This window comes from Mobula birostris, chromosome 3 (assembly GCF_030028105.1).
Source record: "Mobula birostris isolate sMobBir1 chromosome 3, sMobBir1.hap1, whole genome shotgun sequence".
Lineage (NCBI taxonomy): Eukaryota > Metazoa > Chordata > Chondrichthyes > Myliobatiformes > Myliobatidae > Mobula > Mobula birostris.
The window spans coordinates 106,365,617-106,383,806 of record NC_092372.1 but is presented as its reverse complement, the minus strand read 5'-3'; positions in this window follow the sequence as shown (position 1 = coordinate 106,383,806).

Sequence of the window (18,190 nt, the reverse complement as noted above, 5' to 3'; positions counted from 1 at the left end):
GAAATTTCTTAACTTAGCAGCAGCAGTTCAATGCAATACATAATCTAGCAGAGAGAGAAAAAAAATAAATAAAATAAAACATAATAACAAATAAACAAGTAAATTAATTACATATATTGAATAGATAACAATAGTCTGTAGAACTTACAAAGAAAGGTGAGAAAAACAAAAAAAAATCCAACGAGTAGCAGTTTTATGGGTGAAAATGCCTTGTTAATGTAAGAGGTCAAAGAAGAATGTCCAGATTAGTTCAAGCTGACGGGAGGGTGACAGTAACTCAGATAACCACACATTACAACAGCGGTGTGCTGAAGAGCATCTCTGAATGCACAGCATATCACACTTTGAAGTGGCTGAGCTACATCAGCAGACCATGAATATACAATTGGGGCCATTTTATTGGGTACTTCCTGTACCTAATAAATTAGCCACTGAATGAAGGTCAGTAGTTAAAGTTCACAAAATAGTAGACAGCTGGTACAACTTGACTGGAAGTGTAATTGCCTCAATGAACACATCTTGGCCCAGAAAATCTTCACTACCTGGAAATGCGTATTGTCTAGGCAGTATGCAGTGAGCAAAGAATTGTATTTATTGAAGAAACACAGATGCAGTTTTGCAGCACCATGGCACAATTAACAGTAAACAGTAAACAGGTCCTCATCTGTAGAGAACATCAGGAGACCGTCCTTCTCCTTACTTCCTCATTGCAGGGGAAAACAGTTTGGCTTGTGAACCTGATGAAACTGGTCAGTTGTGGGATAGAGAGGGACCAAAGATAGGAAAGAGGAGCAATGGGGAGTGGAGGACTTTGAAGTCATTTTTGAGCATTGAGGTTTGAGAACTTCTGGGAGTGGTCTACATTGTCAGGTTGTAACACAGAGAAAGTGCTGGAGGAACTCAGCAGGTCAGGTAGAATGTATAGTCACAAATGGGCAGTTGATGTTTTGGGCTGACGCCCTTTATTATGAATCCTCACAAAGGGTCTCAGCCTGCATCTGCATTTTCCTGTGTCAGTGTTGTGATTGGTATGGATCCCTGAGGGATAATCACTGTGTGGGTTGAGCTGATACTATAAAAAATAATTAAATGAACAATCTTTTTGATTCTCAGCTGGCAGCATAGAGGTAAAATGCTTTTGAACATTTGTTAATAGAACATTTTTTCTCAAGACATGAAATGACTATTTCTTTGAGGCTGGGAGAAAGCAAAAAGAATGCCAGACCAATAAATTATTTAGTAGTCGGTATCAAATCTGGCCAGATAACAGTGGCAGGAAGCACTTAATCAGAGTGTCAAGCACTGTGGCTGTGTATATCCACAGAGGAGGCAAGAAAAGGAGGTCCTATCACACTTGTGGGCAGGAATTCATTTCAGTTCTTTCACTCTGCTTTCTGTTCAACACCTGAATGCTTGCAAACCTGGACAAGTGTCAGAAGGCCAGATGCAAGAATGAGTAGCAAGCAAGAGGTTGTCACAATATGGTCTGACATCTGGAATAGGAATGGGAGGGAAAACAATCTACAATTGACAGAAGAAAAGCCTTAGATTTCCATGTGAGGCTTTGGAGACTGCTTGTCAAATGAAACAACTATGTCCGTAGCTCTAAGTCAGTAGAACAAGCAGTTCTGAGATCATGACTGTTATCAACAAGCAGATGTGCTGGTGAAAACAAGGGAGGAGTTACTATAAAAGCTGGAATGGGGTGTACAGGAATCTGACCAGATGCAGATTAAATTTTGATTCCTTATCTACCCAATCAAAACTATTGTAATTTGTACTAGTAGCTAAAAGTAATTACCATAATATTGAGAATCCATTCAAAAATGACAATAATCATGTTCACTGTTGTCTGTAAGTAACTGGTAATAATTGATAAAATGACCAAACATCCGGCATATATGTGGCATTTATCTTCTCACTGCTGATATAAACTGTGTTAGCATAGCTGTACTCTGCTTCCCCTAAGTCTGTTAAGGCCACTTTTACTGTAAGTTCAGTACAAGTGAAGGGGAATGATGAAGAAGGCCAACCAGATTTAGTTTGAGGGATGAATAATGGTTGTGTAAAGAATAGCCTGGGTTTTATTATGGAGCATCAGCACTCCACACTCACAATTGCTGCTGCCAATTTGCAAAGAAATTTAAGTCTTAGTTAGATCTTCAAGTGGTTCAAATAGTTCCATTTACTGTCAGAGAATATACACAAAATACAGCCTAAGATTCTTGCACTTCACAGATATCCACAAAAACAGAAGAGTAGCCAAAGAATGAGTGGCAGTAACAACTTTAGAACCTCAAAGCCCCTTCTCCCCCATCCCACGCACAATCAGCAGCAAAGCGTCACCCCTGCCCTCCCCCACCCATTTCAGCAGGAAGTATCAGTGCCCACAACCCACCAAGCAATCAATAACAAGGTCGCCAAAAGAGAGACCAGGATTTGCAGTACAACGAAAACTAGCCATTCACCTGATAATTTGACATGACACAGGCTCTCTCTCCCTCCCTAATAAAGGGACAGAGAGGTGTCACACAGCGAGAGAGGAGACTATCAAAATAAATTCTCCAGTGCGTTCAGCACCATCCGCTCTGCTCTGCTGGGGGAGAAGCTGATAGCGATGCAGGTGGATGCTTCCCTAGTGTCATGGATTCTTGATTACCTGACTGGCAGACCACAGTACATGTGCTTGCAACACTGTGTGTCCGACAGAGTGATCAGCAGCACTGGGGCTCCACAGGGGACTGTCTTGTCTCCCTTTCTCTTCACCATTTACATCTTGGACTTCAACTACTGCACAGAGTCTTGTCATCTTCAGAAGTTTTCGGATGACTCTGCCATAGTTGGATGCATCAGCAAGGGAGATGAGGTTGAGTACAGGGCTACGGTAGGAAACTTTGTCACATGGTGTAAGCAGAATTATCTGCAGCTTAATGTGAAAAAGACTAAGGAGCTGGTGGTAGACCTGAGGAGAGCTAAGGTACCGGTGACCCCTGTTTCCATCAGGGGGTCAGTGTGGACATGGTGGAGGATTACAAATACCTGAGGATATGAATGACAATAAACTGGACTGGTCAAGGAACACTAAGGCTGTCTACAAGAAGGGTCAGAGCTGTCTCTATTTCCTGAGGAGACTGAGGTCCTTTAACATCTGCTGGACGATGCTGAGGATGTTCTACAAGTCTGTGGTGGCCAGTGCTATCATGTTTGCTGTTGTGTGCTGGGGCAGCAGGCTGAGGGTAGCAGACACCAACAGAATCAACAAACTCATTCGTAAGGCCAGTGATGTTGTGGGGATGGAACTGGACTCTCTGACAGTGGTGTCTGAAAAGAGGATGCTGACCAAGTTGCATGCCATCTTGGTCAGTGTCTCCCGTCCACTACATAATGTACTGGTTGGGCACAGGAGTATATTCAGCCAGAGACTCATTCCACTGAGATACAGCACTGAGCGTCATAGGAAGTCATTCCTGCCTGTGGCCATCAAACTTTACAACTCCTCCCTTGGAGGGTCAGACACCCTGAGCCAATAGGCTGGTCCTGGACTTATTTAATAATTTACTGGCATAATTTACATATGACTATTTAACTATTTATGGTTCTATTACTATTTATTATTTATGGTGCAACTGTAACAAAAACCAATTTCCCCCGGAATCAGTAAAGTATGACTATGACTATGACTATGACTAAATCAACTCGCTGATTGCGATGATAAAGCCTGGCGCGTCACTTTTATTCATAGTTTCTCTGACTCGAGAATCAGCAGCAGAATCTCCCCACCATCGAGAGGGGAAGGGAGCAATCCGAGCTCTGAGACTCTGACAGTCGATCCACAGTTGGCAATGTTTCATTTTCTCCCATGATGCTTCAGTTTGTGATACCGGTATGGAATTGAATCATCTACAAGACCGCAGAGCCTCAGAACCCTGAAGATGCATTTGTCTCCCAGGCTGCATTCTTGGGATATCGATAAGCAACTGGTTGGTGAGCCTTGACAGTGGGAACCATCACTATAAAGAACCGTATTTTGAGTACAGTTGAAAATCAAGGACTCCGACAGAACCCCATCCACCTTGAAAAGGGAAAAAGAGACATTGAAGGGAAGATATTAAGCTGGTTTTGCAAATGAGCTTGAAGAAGCTACCCTCTGGCACCATCTTAGATCTGGGTACACTGTATAGTTGTAACTCTGCACATAGTGACAGCAGTTCCCATATATGGTTCACATGGTGTTGCACATGGACAGAACAATCCCCTGGATCAAAATAATGTAAAAAATAACGTACACCATTGCTTTAAGCAGCTGTCAAAACCTTCAAACCACTAGGAACTATTATGAACATTCCTAAAACATTCAATAACATTCTAAGACTATTGACAGTGTTCAAGATTCAAGATTAAATATTTCAAGGTTGTTTATTGTCATTTCCAGTACACAAGTGTAACAGAGAACAAAATAATTGTTACTTTGGATCTGATGCAGCACAAAAAGCATCCAATAAGATAAAGAACACAATAATAAAAAACACAATAAATATAAATATATAAGATAGCTTATATACATAGATTGGTTGTATGTCTATAAAGTGACACTAGGCCCGGGAGTGCCTGTACATAAGGTGACGCTGACAAGAAAGGATAAAGTAGCGGTGGTGGAGGATGTGGAGTGTGTGTTAGTGGATGGAGGTGTTTATCAGCCTTACTGCTTGGGGAACATAACTGTTTGTGAGTTTGGTGGCCCTGCTATGGATGCTGCGTAGCCTCCTTCCTGATGGGAGTGAGACAAACAGTCCATGGACAGGGTGGGGGGGGACTCCTTCATGTTGTTACTGTCCCTTTTCCAGCAGCTTTCTGTATATACATCCTTGAAAGCAGGTAGGCTGATGCTGGTGATGTGTTGCACAGGTTTGACTACCCATTTTACAGCCTTCCTCTCCACTGCAGCGCAGTTTCTGTACCACGGACTACAGCCGCCTGCTAGGATGCTCTCTGCTGCACATCAGTAGAGGGACGTGTGTATCGATGTGCAACGTCCAGCTCTCTTCAGCTTCCTCAGAAAGCAGAGGCGTTGCAACTTCAGGGTTCTGAGGCACTGTGTTCCTGCAGCTGAGTCGATTGTGTAGGATGTGTTCTTGGACCAGGAGCGGTTGTGCACTCCCAGGAGTTTGAAACTGCTGCCCTTTGTCCATTAGACCAACAACTAATTTGACAATTTTCCTTTGTCAAGTTAATAAACTGTTTATACTTTATTAAAGCATATTGTTTAAAAGCAGCACAAATGAATGCAAAACAGTTCAGGTACCTAAATTAAATAAAACAATTAATAGAAATGCAAATTAGCTAAATCTTATCATTATTCAAACAACCAGTCCATAACCCCGTCTGTCTGAGTGGATTCTGCATTGTTAGTCCTGGGAATTTATCACAACTTCATGCTTACCCCCAGGTTTCCAAAAAACCCATTATCAGGGAAATATCAAACAATGCTGGCAAACAGCTGCAGCAGATTTGGAAATCCAACACTTTATGTAAGGAATGCTAGCATTTTCGCACAGAATTTTCAGTATTTCACCACAAATTCTAAACACATAGCTTTTACAGTAGTGGAGCATCTTTGGATATAAAAACACATAGTGATGATGAAAGTCTTTCACTTTAGGACACTAATACTGACATCAAAGGATTTCATGAGTACATTTTAAGTGTTTTAGCTAAAATTCCATGTAATTAGTGATGGTTATCTGTCAGAAATATTTCTCAAAACACCTCATAAAATAAGAATCACATCATTGAGAAGTTTCAGAATATGACTGTAGATAGTTAACATATCAGTAGATTTTAGCTTTGTCTCATCAAGTTGAAAGTTGAAGGGCTGTGTTTGACTGTGGGCGATTTCTGGATTGATTGCGGATTAATTTCATCTGTGGAAGTATTTAAAAGTGTCAAGGACACAAATAAATCAAGGCAATGACTTTCACTAATGTGCTATGGCCTGAGGTCAGCCACATGATTTCAAGGAGCATATGATACATACAGTATATCGACACTGGAATGCAAAGATGTGCCTTCTACGAGCAAACATTACCTATAGTTTAATTGTTGGTCTAATGAAATAATTATTGATGAAATTTAAAGCATCGTTAATTTGTAATAAAACAAAACAAGCTACAGAGCTCTTTAAATTCCTGCAATAATACAACTATACAATCAAAACTAACTTACGTTTATATAAATGCAAACCTGTCCCTGCTCTACTCACTTTACACTTAGGACTGTGTGGTTTAGCACAGTTCCAATCCCATATTTAAGTTTGCTGATGATACCACTGTCGTAGGCTGAATCAAAGGTGGTGATGAATCAGCGTGAAGGAGGAAGATTGAAAATCTGGCTGAGTGGCTCCATAACAACAACCTCTTACTCGATGTCAGCATAACCAAAAATGTATTGCTTATTTATTTATTATTATTATTTCTTTCTTTTTGTAATTACACAGTTTGTTGTCTTTTGCATACTGGTTGAACACCCAAGTTGGTGCAGTCTCTCATTGATTCTATTATGGTTATTATCCTATTATGGATTTATTGAGTATGCCCACAAGAAAATGAATCTCAGGATTGTATATGGTGACATATATGTACTTTGATAATAAATTTACACTGAACTATGATATATCAGGACACTTCACATGTTTATTAGCAAAGATAGTATTTCATGATCTCATAAAATGAAATTAGACAATATATAGCCAGAGGAACACCTACACTCTGTCCGCCAGAGAAAGCAGGATCTCCCAGTGGCCACACATTTTAATTCCACATCCCATTCCCATTCTGACATGTCTATCCACGGCCTCCTCTACTGTAAAGATGAAGCCACACTCAGGTTGGAGGAAAAACACCTTATATTCCGTCTGGGTAGCCTCCAACCTGATGGCATGAACATCAACTTCTCTAACTTCCGCTAATGCTCCACCTCCCCCTCGTACCCCATCTGTTATTTATTTTTATACACACATTCTTTCTCTTTGTCTCCTTTGTCCCTCTCACTATACCCCTTGCCCATCATCTGGGTTCCCCCCCGCCTTTCCTTCTCCCTGGGCCTCCTGTCCCATGATCCTCTCGTGTCCCCTTTGCCAATCACCTGTCCAGCTCTTGGCTCCATCCCTCCCCCTCCTGTCTTCTCCTATCATTTTGGATCTCCCCCTCCCCCTCCCACTTTCAAATCTCTTACTAACTCTTCCTTCAGTTAGTCCTGACAAAGGGTGTCGGCCCGAAACGTCGACTGTACCTCTTCCTAGAGATGCTGCCTGGCCTGCTGCGTTCACCAGCAACTTTGATGTGTGTTGCTTGAATTTCCAGCATCTGTCAAAAATAAAAGTTTTAAATACTATATTAAAGCAGATGAAGAGATGACAATGTTTAAGAAGGGAAACTGAGAACTTGGTAACTGAAGACATTGCCACTGGATTGGAACACGGCGTTTCTCTGTAACTCTGTAAAACGGTGGGGGTGGGGAAGGAGGCTAGCTAGAAGGTGATAGGTGAAGCCAGGTGGTAGGAAAGGTAAAGGGTTGGAGGGAAGGAATCTGATAGGAGAAAGGGAAGGAGGATGGGACCCAAGGAGGAGTGATAGGCAGGTGAGAAGAGGTAAAAAGCCAGAGTGGGGAATACAAGAAGAGGGAGGGGGAGTGAAAAACTTTTTTACCAGAAGGAGAAATTGATATTCATGCCATCAGGTCAGAGGCTACCCAATCGGAATACAAGGTGTTGCTCCTCCACCCTGAGGGTGGCCTCGTCTTGGCACAAGAGGAAGCCATGGACCAACATGTCAGAACAGGAATGGGAATGGGAATTAAAATGTTTGGTCGCTGGGAAGTTCTGCCAAATTACTACGGGTCTCATCAGTGTAGACGAGGCTGCAAATTATACCCAGTTACGTGCTCCTACTTTTCGCCTCCACTATCCATTCCATTTCCTCAAGATACCCTATGATATAGTGCCAGCACCCTCTCGGGCTTCCCAAGCACAGCCCCTCCTTCCTTATTCAATCCCTCCTGTCCTTATCTCCTTATCTCCCTCCTGTTCTTTTGTTTTCTTCCTTGATCTCCTTCCTTCTAGTCCAGTCAATATCCCATCTAATGCACAAACTCTTCTTCTCACATCTCTGCTCCCTATTTGTGACCCATATCCCATTCTCGAGCTGTGCATCCAATCGCCCTGCAGTATGGAAACATATTCAAATGGTGTATAGGACCAGACCAAATGTGCACCAGCTGAAAAGACCCTCTCTGCTTTCCCATTCTTGTCAGAGATTGTGATCAATGTCTTTTTCTGTCTGAGAATCAAAAATGAACAACTAATTGTTAAAAATTGTCACTTTTATTGACCTGCCACCTGTCTGGTGAATTGGAGACACAGAAGTGACCATAATGCTACAATCTGGCAGGTCTAACAATCTGTTTCAGGGCAGTGGTTCGTCCTGGAACATTGTCAGTTCTTTTACCCAAATTTTAGATACGTGGGTTATGACCAAAGAAAAACTGGCTGTAGTTGCTTAGCACTTTAGTGCAATGGTGTTCATGAGGTGCATCAAAAATCAAACTTACAACTATTAGCAAAAATAGAGAAAAGGAAACTGCCAATATTCATAGAAAGATATCTACTAGGAAACACAATAATAGCTCCATACTACTTTTGTGCATCGTGAACTCCTGGTACTTCTGAATTCTCTTTGCCACCCAGAGCGATGATCTCTGTTTATAAGGCAACAGGACATACCATCTTCAATTACCCACAAAGTTAACTTAATACTACACGAGTTAAAATACGATGCACCCCACAATGCAGTTACAATCATATTACAAATTAAACAGAATTATTGACCTTAAATACAGTGTACAAACAACATACACATTTACACATCCCCATTAATAAAGAAATAGAATATTCAGCTGTGTTTGGCCAGAAAGTCACCATAAAGCCAACCTGAGCGTATCAACTCTCATTTAGGATCCATTATGAGAATATACCAGAGAGGGCAATGAAGTGTGTACACTCTGTGCAAAGATAGCTGTGTGTGTGTGTGTGTGTGTGTGTGTGTGTGTGTGTGTGTGTGTGTGTGTGTGTGCGAGAGAGTGAGCGTGTGTTTGTGTGAGAGAGAGTGTGTGTGTGCAAGAGAGAGTGTGTGTGAGCGAGAGAGAGAGAGTGTGTGTGTGTGTGTTTGTGCAAGAGAGTGTGTGTGTGCGAGAGTGTGTGTGTGTGTGTGTGTGTGTGTGTGTGTGTGTGTGTAAGGAGTGTGTTTACTGAACACTGCCCATCACACCATACAAATGCTCCTCAACCCACTGAGTTCCTTCAGCAGTTTGTTTTCTCTTTAGTGCCATGCTTTGTCTCTGGCCCATAGTTTGCCTGCAGTCCAGAGAGTGGTTGAATTATCTGCAAGCACCACTATTTGAAATTGTTGACATGATAATGGTCCAACAGCATCTAATTTAACTCCGCCTCCTCTCCACTGCCTCGCCCAGAGCAATGTGAGGAGGTGACTGTCATTTCTGCATTATTGCACATATTAGTTCCATTGTAGTAATGGTAAAGTGGTAAAAAACATCAATTGTTAGATTGGCTTATTAGTGTCACATGGTGAGAAACTTGTGTTGCATACAATTCATACAGATCAATTCATTACAAAGTGCATTGAGGCAGTAAAAGGGAAAATGCAGAATAAAATCGAGGCTTTGACTCGAGAGATTCTGGTAGTTTTGGCAGTTCGCCTGTGCAATCAAGTCAATCAAGATTTGAATAGATCAGCAGAAAGCTGTTGATTAGACAATCAAGATTTGAATAGCTCAGACTCAGCAGAAAGCAGTTGATTGGGCAATCGAGGTCAGGTGACCCAGCATTTTGAAAAGCTCAAACAGATAAATAGAGGAGTAGCTCGAGCGGAGCGGCCAGTGAGTGAGTGGGCCAGTGAAGGAGTGGAGCTTTGAGGCTTTGACTCGAGAGGCTTCAATGAGAAGAGACGAAGGACGAATTTGCTCGCAGTTAGTCTTTACAATGCCTCCTGAGACGGTGATGTGCCTCTCATGTGAGATGTGGCAGTCTAGGGGGAACGCCCCTCTCCCGCAGAGTCACATCTGCCAGAAGTGCATACAGCTGGGCGATCTGGCAGACCATGTAAGGAATCTGGAGCAGCAGCTGGATGACCTTCAACTCATAAGGGAGAATGAGGCAGTCATAGATGAGAGCTACAGGGAGGTAGTCACACCTAGGCAGTCAGAAGCAGGTCGTTGGGTGACAGTCAGAGGGAGGAAAGCGAAGGTGAGTAGACAGGTAGTCTCACTGTGCCCTCTTAGCACTCCACGACGCATTGCTGAGAATCGCTTTTCTGCCCGTTGAACCAGTGATGGTTTCTTCCGCGCAGTCCGCCGTATCCAGGCTTCACATGCTAGGTAGACAAGTCCTGAGTGTTGTGGGTCTATGGCAGTTCTTGCGGCGTGCTCACAAGCCTCCCTACCCATTGTTGGGCATCCTCATCCGCCTTTGCAGCCGTTGAGAGATGTCTCCTCTTCCGCCTGCTCCACCGTATATAAACTGTAAATTGAAGTCTCGAATGTGAGCCATTTCCATGAGGGCCGGTACTGACGTTGTGGAGCTCTAAGAGGGCACAGTGAGACACACAGAACACTGCTGGCCATCCACTGCATCCTGACCTATCTCCAGCCGTCTCGACTATGTCTTGCCACTGGGTCCAGATAGGCCGGGACGAGAGAGTGAGGCTGACGACCTGCGCAACTCTCCCTCACTTTAATCCACGTCAAGCGCAAGTCATGACTTCAAACCCAACGCGGAAGAAAGTGATGGTGCTCAACCTTGGCACATGGAACGAGATAACGTCAAGGCAGACAGACCAGAGAGAAGAACTGCACTGGTTGCAAAAGAGCTAGCTTGCTACAACGTGGACATAGCAGCTCTCAGCGAAACGCACCTAGCAGACAAGGGCCAGCTGACAGAACGTAGTGGTGGATACACGTTCTTCTGGAGCGATCGCAGCAGCGCTGAACGACGAGAAGCAGGTGTGGGATTTGCCATCAATTCTAACCTCGCCCGTAAACTCACCAAGCACCCAGAGAGCATCAACGACCGCCTCATGACACTTCAGCTCCCACTTGCAAACAAGAAGAGCGCTACGCTGATTAGTGCCTACGTTCCCACCATGACCAACCCAGATGACATTAAAGACAAGTTCTATGAGGAACTCGACGCCCTCATCTCAGCAATCCCACAGTCAGAGAAGCTCATCGTTCTCAGGGACTTCAATGCCAGAGTAGGGACAGACTACCAAACCTGGGAAGGGATCATTGGAAGACACGGCACTGGCAAGTGTAACAGCAACGGCCTTCTGCTCCTCAAGACGTGCCACATATGACCTTGTCATCACCAACACCCTGTTCCGCTTACCCACCCGTAAGAAGACGTCATGGATGCACCCACGCTCGAAGCACTGGCATCTGATTGACTACATCATCACCAGGAAGAGGGACAGGATGGATGTCAGAGTGACGAGAGCCATGTGCGGTGCCGACTGCTGGACCGACCACCGCCTCATTGTGTCCAAGTTCAGGCTTCGCATTCTGCCCATGAGAAGACCCCAAGGGCAGAAGACTGCAAAGAGGCTGAATGTCTCTAAGCTGAAAAGCAGCAGGGTTGCAGAAGAATTCATCGATGACCTTGAAGGCAGACTACCAGACACACCACAGGATGACGGGACCAGCGTTGAGGAACAGTGGGCGGCCTTCAGAGACACTGTCTACACTACCGCCCTCGAACATCTCGGACCAGCAACCCAAAGAAACCAAGACTGGTTCGATGAGAATGATGAAGAAATACAGGCACTACTAACGGAGAAACATCAACATTACAGAGCGCATCAGAATGACCCCACGTCGCTAGCCAAGAAGATGCCTTTACCAACGCAAGAAGAAAGGTGCAGAAAAAACTTCGCAAGATGCAGGACAGCTGGTTCAGCAAGAAGGCTGATGAAATCCAGGGCTATGCAGACAGCCATGACATAAAGTGCTTCTACGATGCGCTTAAGGCTGTATACGGACCCCAGTCCTCCAGCTCCTCACCTCTCCTCAACGCAGATGAGATGCAGCTGCTGACAGAGAAGAAGCAGATTCTGGATCGGTGGGCTGGGCACTTTAACGACATCCTTAACCGCCCTGCCGACATCAACAACAAGGCATTGCCCGCCTGCCCTAGGTAGAGATCAACAAGAACCTCGACACCTTCCCCACAGTAGATGAAGTCAGGAAGGCAGTGAAGCAACTCTCCTGTGGCAAAGTGCCAGGACCCGATGCAATCCCTGCTGAGGTATACAAAGCAGGAGGCCCTGTCATGATGCAAAAGCTGACTGTTCTCTTCCAGTCCATGTGGAAAAAGGGACAGGTCCCGCAACAGATGAAAGATGCCAGCATAGTCCACATCTACAAGAGGAAAGGCAACCGCCAGTCTTGCGACAACCACCAAGGCATCTCCCTCTTGTCCATTGCGGGGAAGATTCTGGCCCGCGTCCTGCTCAACCGCCTTCTCCAACATCTTGAGCAAGGTCTGCTCCCAGAAAGCCAGTGCAGCTTCCGTGCTGAACGTGGGACCGTGGACATGATTTCTGCTGCTCGCCAACTCCAGGAAAAATGCCAGGAGCAACACAGCGACCTCTTCGTGACCTTTGTCAATCTAACCAAGGCTTTCGATACGGTCAGCAGAGAAGGCTTGTGGAAGATCATGGGGAAGTTCGGCTGCCCCAGCAAGTTCATCACAATCGTCTGGCAGTTCCACGACGGTATGATGGTGAAAGTTCTGGATGATGGCGATGGGTTGGAGGCCTTCCCAGTGACAAATGGCGTCAAACAAGGCTGTGTTCTTGCCCCGACTCTGTTCAGTATGGTATTCTCTGCCATGCTGACAGATGCTTTCCGTAACTACGAAGAAGGAATCCACGTCAGGTACAGGACTGACGGCAGGTTGTTCAACCTTAGGCTCCTGCAGGCAGTTACAAAGGTGCGAGAGACTATCATCAGAGACTTCTTGTTTGCTGATGACTGCGCACTCAACGCCAGCACAGAGCAGGAGATGCAACGTGAAATGGACTGCTTCTCACAAGCCTGCGACAACTTCGGACTCACCATCAGCACCAAAAAGACCGAAGTTACGTACCAGCCTGCCCCAGGAAAGCCATACCAGGAGCCGCACATCACGGTGAAGGGCCAGAACCTCCAGGCAGTCGACAACTTCACCTACCTGGGCAGCATACTCTCTCGCGCAGTGAACATAGGCGCTGAGGTCAACAACAGGATTGCCAAAGCCAGTGCCGCCTTTGGGAGACTCCGTGAGAACGTCTGGGAGCGGAGAGGACTCAGCCTTACCACCAAGCTGAAGGTCTACTGTGCAGTGGTCCTTACCACCCTCCTTTACGCCAGCGAGACCTGGACTGTCTACAGCAGACACGCCAAACAGCTCAACCACTTTCACCTGAGCTGTCTCCGCAGACTCCTCCATATCAGGTGGCAGGACAAAGTCCCCGACACGGAAATCCTGGAACGAGCTGGGCTCTGCAGTGTCTACACCCTCCTGCTGAAAGCCCAAGCCAGGTGGGCTGGACATGTGGTCAGAATGCCAGACAGCCGATTGCCTAAGCAGCTGCTGTACGGAGAACTGTGTCAGGGCAAGCGCTCAGTCGGGGGGCAGAAGAAACGTTATAAAGACTGCCTGAAAGCATCCCTCAAAGGCCTGGGTGTCAACATCAACACGTGGGAGACACTTGCCCTTGACTGTCCAGCTTGGCGCAGCAAGATCACCACAGGAGCCCGTGCAGCTGAAGTCAGGTGCATCATCGAGGCGCAACAAAAGCGTGCTGTGCGCAAGGCCCGAGCAGCATCCACTGCCACGACAGCACCCACCCACTTGTGTCCCACATGTGGGCGAGCCTTCAGGGCCCAGATTGGCCTCATCAGTCACCTCCGGACCCACAGCCACCAATCTCCCATTTAACTTTGAAGCCATGGTCATCTTCGACTACGAAGGACGAACAACAACAACAACAACAACAAGACAGGTAGTGCAGAGCACCCCTGTAGCCATTCCCCTGAATAGTAAGTTTACCATCCTGGATACTGTTGGTGGGGATGACCAACCAGGTGTGAGCCACGGTGGCAGGGCCTCCAGCACTGAGTCTGACCCGGTGGTGCAGAAGGGTGGGACGGAGAACAGGAGAGCTGTCGTCATTGGAGACTCTATAGTCAGGGGAGCAGACAGGAGATTTTGTGGACGTGAGAAGGGCACCCGCATGGTTTGTTGCCTCCTGAGTGCCAGGGTCCGGGATGTCTCTGACCGGGTGTACGACATCCTGGTACGAGAGGGAAAGCAACCAGAAGTCGTGATACATGTGGGTACCAACGACATAGGCAGGAAGAGGGATGAGGTCCTGAAGTGTGAGTTTTCGGAACTAGGCAGAAGGCTGAAGAACAGGACCCCAAGGGTGGTGTTCTCAGGATTGCTGCCAGTGCTACATGATAGTGATGGTAAGAATTGGAGGAGATGGCAGTTGAATGCGTGGCTGAGGAGTTGGTGCAGGGGGCAGGGTTTTAGATTTTTGGATCATTGGGATCTCTTCTGGGGAAGGTGGGACCTGTACAGATTGGATGGGTTGCACCTGAACTAGAGGGGGAGCAATATCCTTGCAGGTAGGTTTGCTAGCATGGTTCGGGAGGGTTTAAACTAATTTGCAAGGGGGTGGGACCTGGAGCGATAGAGCAGTGAAAGAAGTGCATGGAGTAAAGCCAGATCTAACATATAGAGAGGCTTTCAAGAAAGAGAAGCAGAATAAAGGGTATAAAGGTAGTGAGGGAGAAGGGCTGAAGTGTGTGTACCTCAATGCAAGAAGCATCAGGAACAAAGGTGATGAACTGAGAGCTTGGATACATACATGGAATTATGATCTGGTGGCCATTACAGAGACTTGGCTGGCACCAGGGCAGGAATGGGTTCTCAATATTCCTGGATTTCAGTGCTTTGAAAGGGATGGGAGGGTGGTAGGGGAGGAGGGGTGGCATTACTGGTCAGGGATACTATTACAGCTACAGAAAGGGTGGGTAATGTAGCAGGATCCTCTTTTGAGTCAGTATGGGTGGAAGTCAGGAACAGGAAGGGAGCAGTTACTCTATTGGGAGTATTCTATAGGCTCCCTGGTAGCAGCAGAGATACAGAGGAGCAGATTGGGATGCAGATTTTGGAAAGGTGCAAAAATAACAGGGTTGTTATCATGGGTGACTTTAACTTCCCTAATATTGATTGGCACCTGATTAGTTCCAAGGGTTTAGATGGGGCAGAGTTTGTTAAGTGTGTCCAGGATGGATTCCTGTCACAGTATGTGGACAGGCCGACTAGGGGGAATGCCATACTAGATCTAATACTAGGTAATGAACCGGGTCAGGTCACAGATCTCTCAGTGAGTGAGCATCTGGGGGACAGTGACCACCACTCCCTGGCCTTTAGCATTATCATGGAAAAGGATCGAATTAGAGAGGACAGGAAATTTTTTATTTGGGGGAAGGGCAAATTATGAGGCTATAAGGCTAGAACTTGTGTTTGTGAATTAGGGTGATGTTTTTGCAGGGAAATGTACTATGGACATGTGGTCGATGTTTAGAAATCTCTTGCAGGATGTTAGTGATAAATTTGTCCTGGTGAGGAAGATAAAGAATGGTAGGGTGAAAGAACCGTGGGTGACAAGTGAGGTGGAAAATCTAGTCAGGTGGAAGAAGGCAGCATACATGAGGTTTAGGAAGCAAGGATCAGATGGGTCTATTGAGGATTATAGAGAAGCAAGAAAGGAGCTTAAGAAGGGGCTGAGAAGAGCAGGAAGGGGGCATGAGAAGGCCTTGGCGAGTAGGGTAAAGGAAAACCCCAAGGCATTCTTCAATTATGTGAAAAACAAAAGGATGACAGGAACGAAGGTAGGGTCGATTAGAGATAAAGGTGGGAAGATGTGCCTGGAGGCTGTGGAAGTAAGCGAGGTCCTCAATGAATACTTCTCTTCGGTATTCACCAATGAGAGGGAACTTGATGACGGTGAGGACAATATGAGTGAGGTTGATGTTCTGGAGCATGTTGATATTAAGGGAGAGGAGGTGTTGGAGTTGTTAAAATATATTAGAACGGATAAGTCTCCGGGGCCTGACGGAATATTCCCCAGGCTGCTCCATGAGGTGAGGGAAGAGATTGCTGAGCCTCTGGCTAGGATCTTTATGTCCTCATTGTCCACGGGAATGGTACTAGAGGATTGGAGGGAGGTGAATGTTGTCCCCTTGTTTAAAAAAGGTAGTAGGGATAGTCTGGGTAATTATAGACCAGTGAGCATTATGTCCGTGGTGGGAAAGCTGTTGGAAAAGATTCTTAGAGATAGGATCTCTGGGCATTTAGAGAATCATGGTCTGATCAGGGATAGTCAGCATGGCTTTGTGAAGGGCAGATCATGTCTAACAAGCCTGATAGAGTTCTTTGAGGAGATGACCAGGCATATAGATGAGGGTAATGCAGTGGATGTGATCTATATGGATTTTAGTAAGGCATTTGACAAGGTTCCACACGGTAGGCTTATTCAGAAAGTTAGAAGGCATGGGATCCAGGGAAGTTTGGCCAGGTAGATTCAAAATTGGCTTGACTGCAGAAGGCAGAGGGTTGTGGTGGAGGGAGTAGATTCAGATTGGAGGATTGTGACTAGTGGTGTCCCACAAGGATCTGTTCTGGGACCTCTACTTTTCGTGATTTTTATTAACGACCTGAATGTGGGGGTCGAAGGGTGGGTTGGCAAGTTTGCAGACAACACAAAGGGTGGTGGTGTTGTATATAGTGTAGAGGATTGTCGAAGATTGCAGAGAGACATTGATAGGATGCAGAAGTGGGCTGAGAAGTGGCAGATGGAGTTCAATCTGGAGAAGTGTGAGGTGGTAAACTTTGGAAAGACAAACCCCAAGGCAGAGTACAAAGTAAATAGCAGGATACTTGGTAGTGTGGAGGAGCAGAGGGATCTAAGGGTACATGTCCACAGATCCCTGAAAGTTTTCTCATAGGTAGATAGGGTAGTTTATGGGGTGTTAGCTTTCATAAGTCGAGGGATAAAATTTAAGAGTCGTGATGTAATGATGCAGCTCTATAAGACTCTGGTTAGGCCACACTTGGAGTACTGTGTCCAGTTCTGGTCGCCTCACTATAGGAAGGATGTGGAAGCATTGGAAAGGGTACAGAGGAGATTTACCAGGATGCTGCCTGGTTTAGAGAGTATGCATTATGATCAGAGATTAAGGGAGGTAGGGCTTTACTCTTTGGAGAGAAGGAGGATGAGAGGAGACATGATAGAGGTACCCAAGATATTAAGAGGAATAGATAGAGTGGATAGCCAGTGCCTCTTCCCCAGGGCACCACTGCTCAATACAAGAGGACATGGCTTTAAGGTAAGGGGTGGGAAGTTCAAGGGGGATATTACAGGAAGGTTTTTTACTCAGAGAGGGGTTGGTGCGTGGAATGCACTGCCTGAGTTAGTGGTGGAGGCAGATACACTAGTGAAGTTTAAGAGACTACTAGACAGGTATATGGAGGAATTTAAGGTGGGGGCTTATATGGGAAGCATGGTTTGAGGGTCGGCACAACTTTGTGGGCCGAAGGGCTTGTAATGTGCTGTACTGTTCTATGTTCTATGTTAAATGTTACAGTTACAGAAAAAAATGCAGAGCAGGGAGACAAGAAGGTGCAAAGTCAAACCGAGGTAGATTGTGAAGTCAGATTTCATCTTATTGTACGAGGGAACCAATATGTGTCTTGCAATGTCTTACAACAGCAAGACTGAAGCTGTCCTCTAGCCGAGTGCTATGTGCTTCAGGCTTCTGCATCTTCTATCCCATGGGAAGAGGGAGAAGAGAGCATGTCCAGAGTAGGTGAGGTCTTTGTTCATGCTGGGTGCTTTACCGAGGTAGTGAGAAATGTTACCAGAGTCTATAGAGGGGAGGCTGGTTTCTGTGAGCTGTATCCACAACTCTGCAGTTTCTTCTGGTTAAGGGCAGAGCAATTGCTGCACCGATACAAGATGCATCCACATGGAATCCAAATGAACTGTAATGGCAGATCAATTAAAAATGG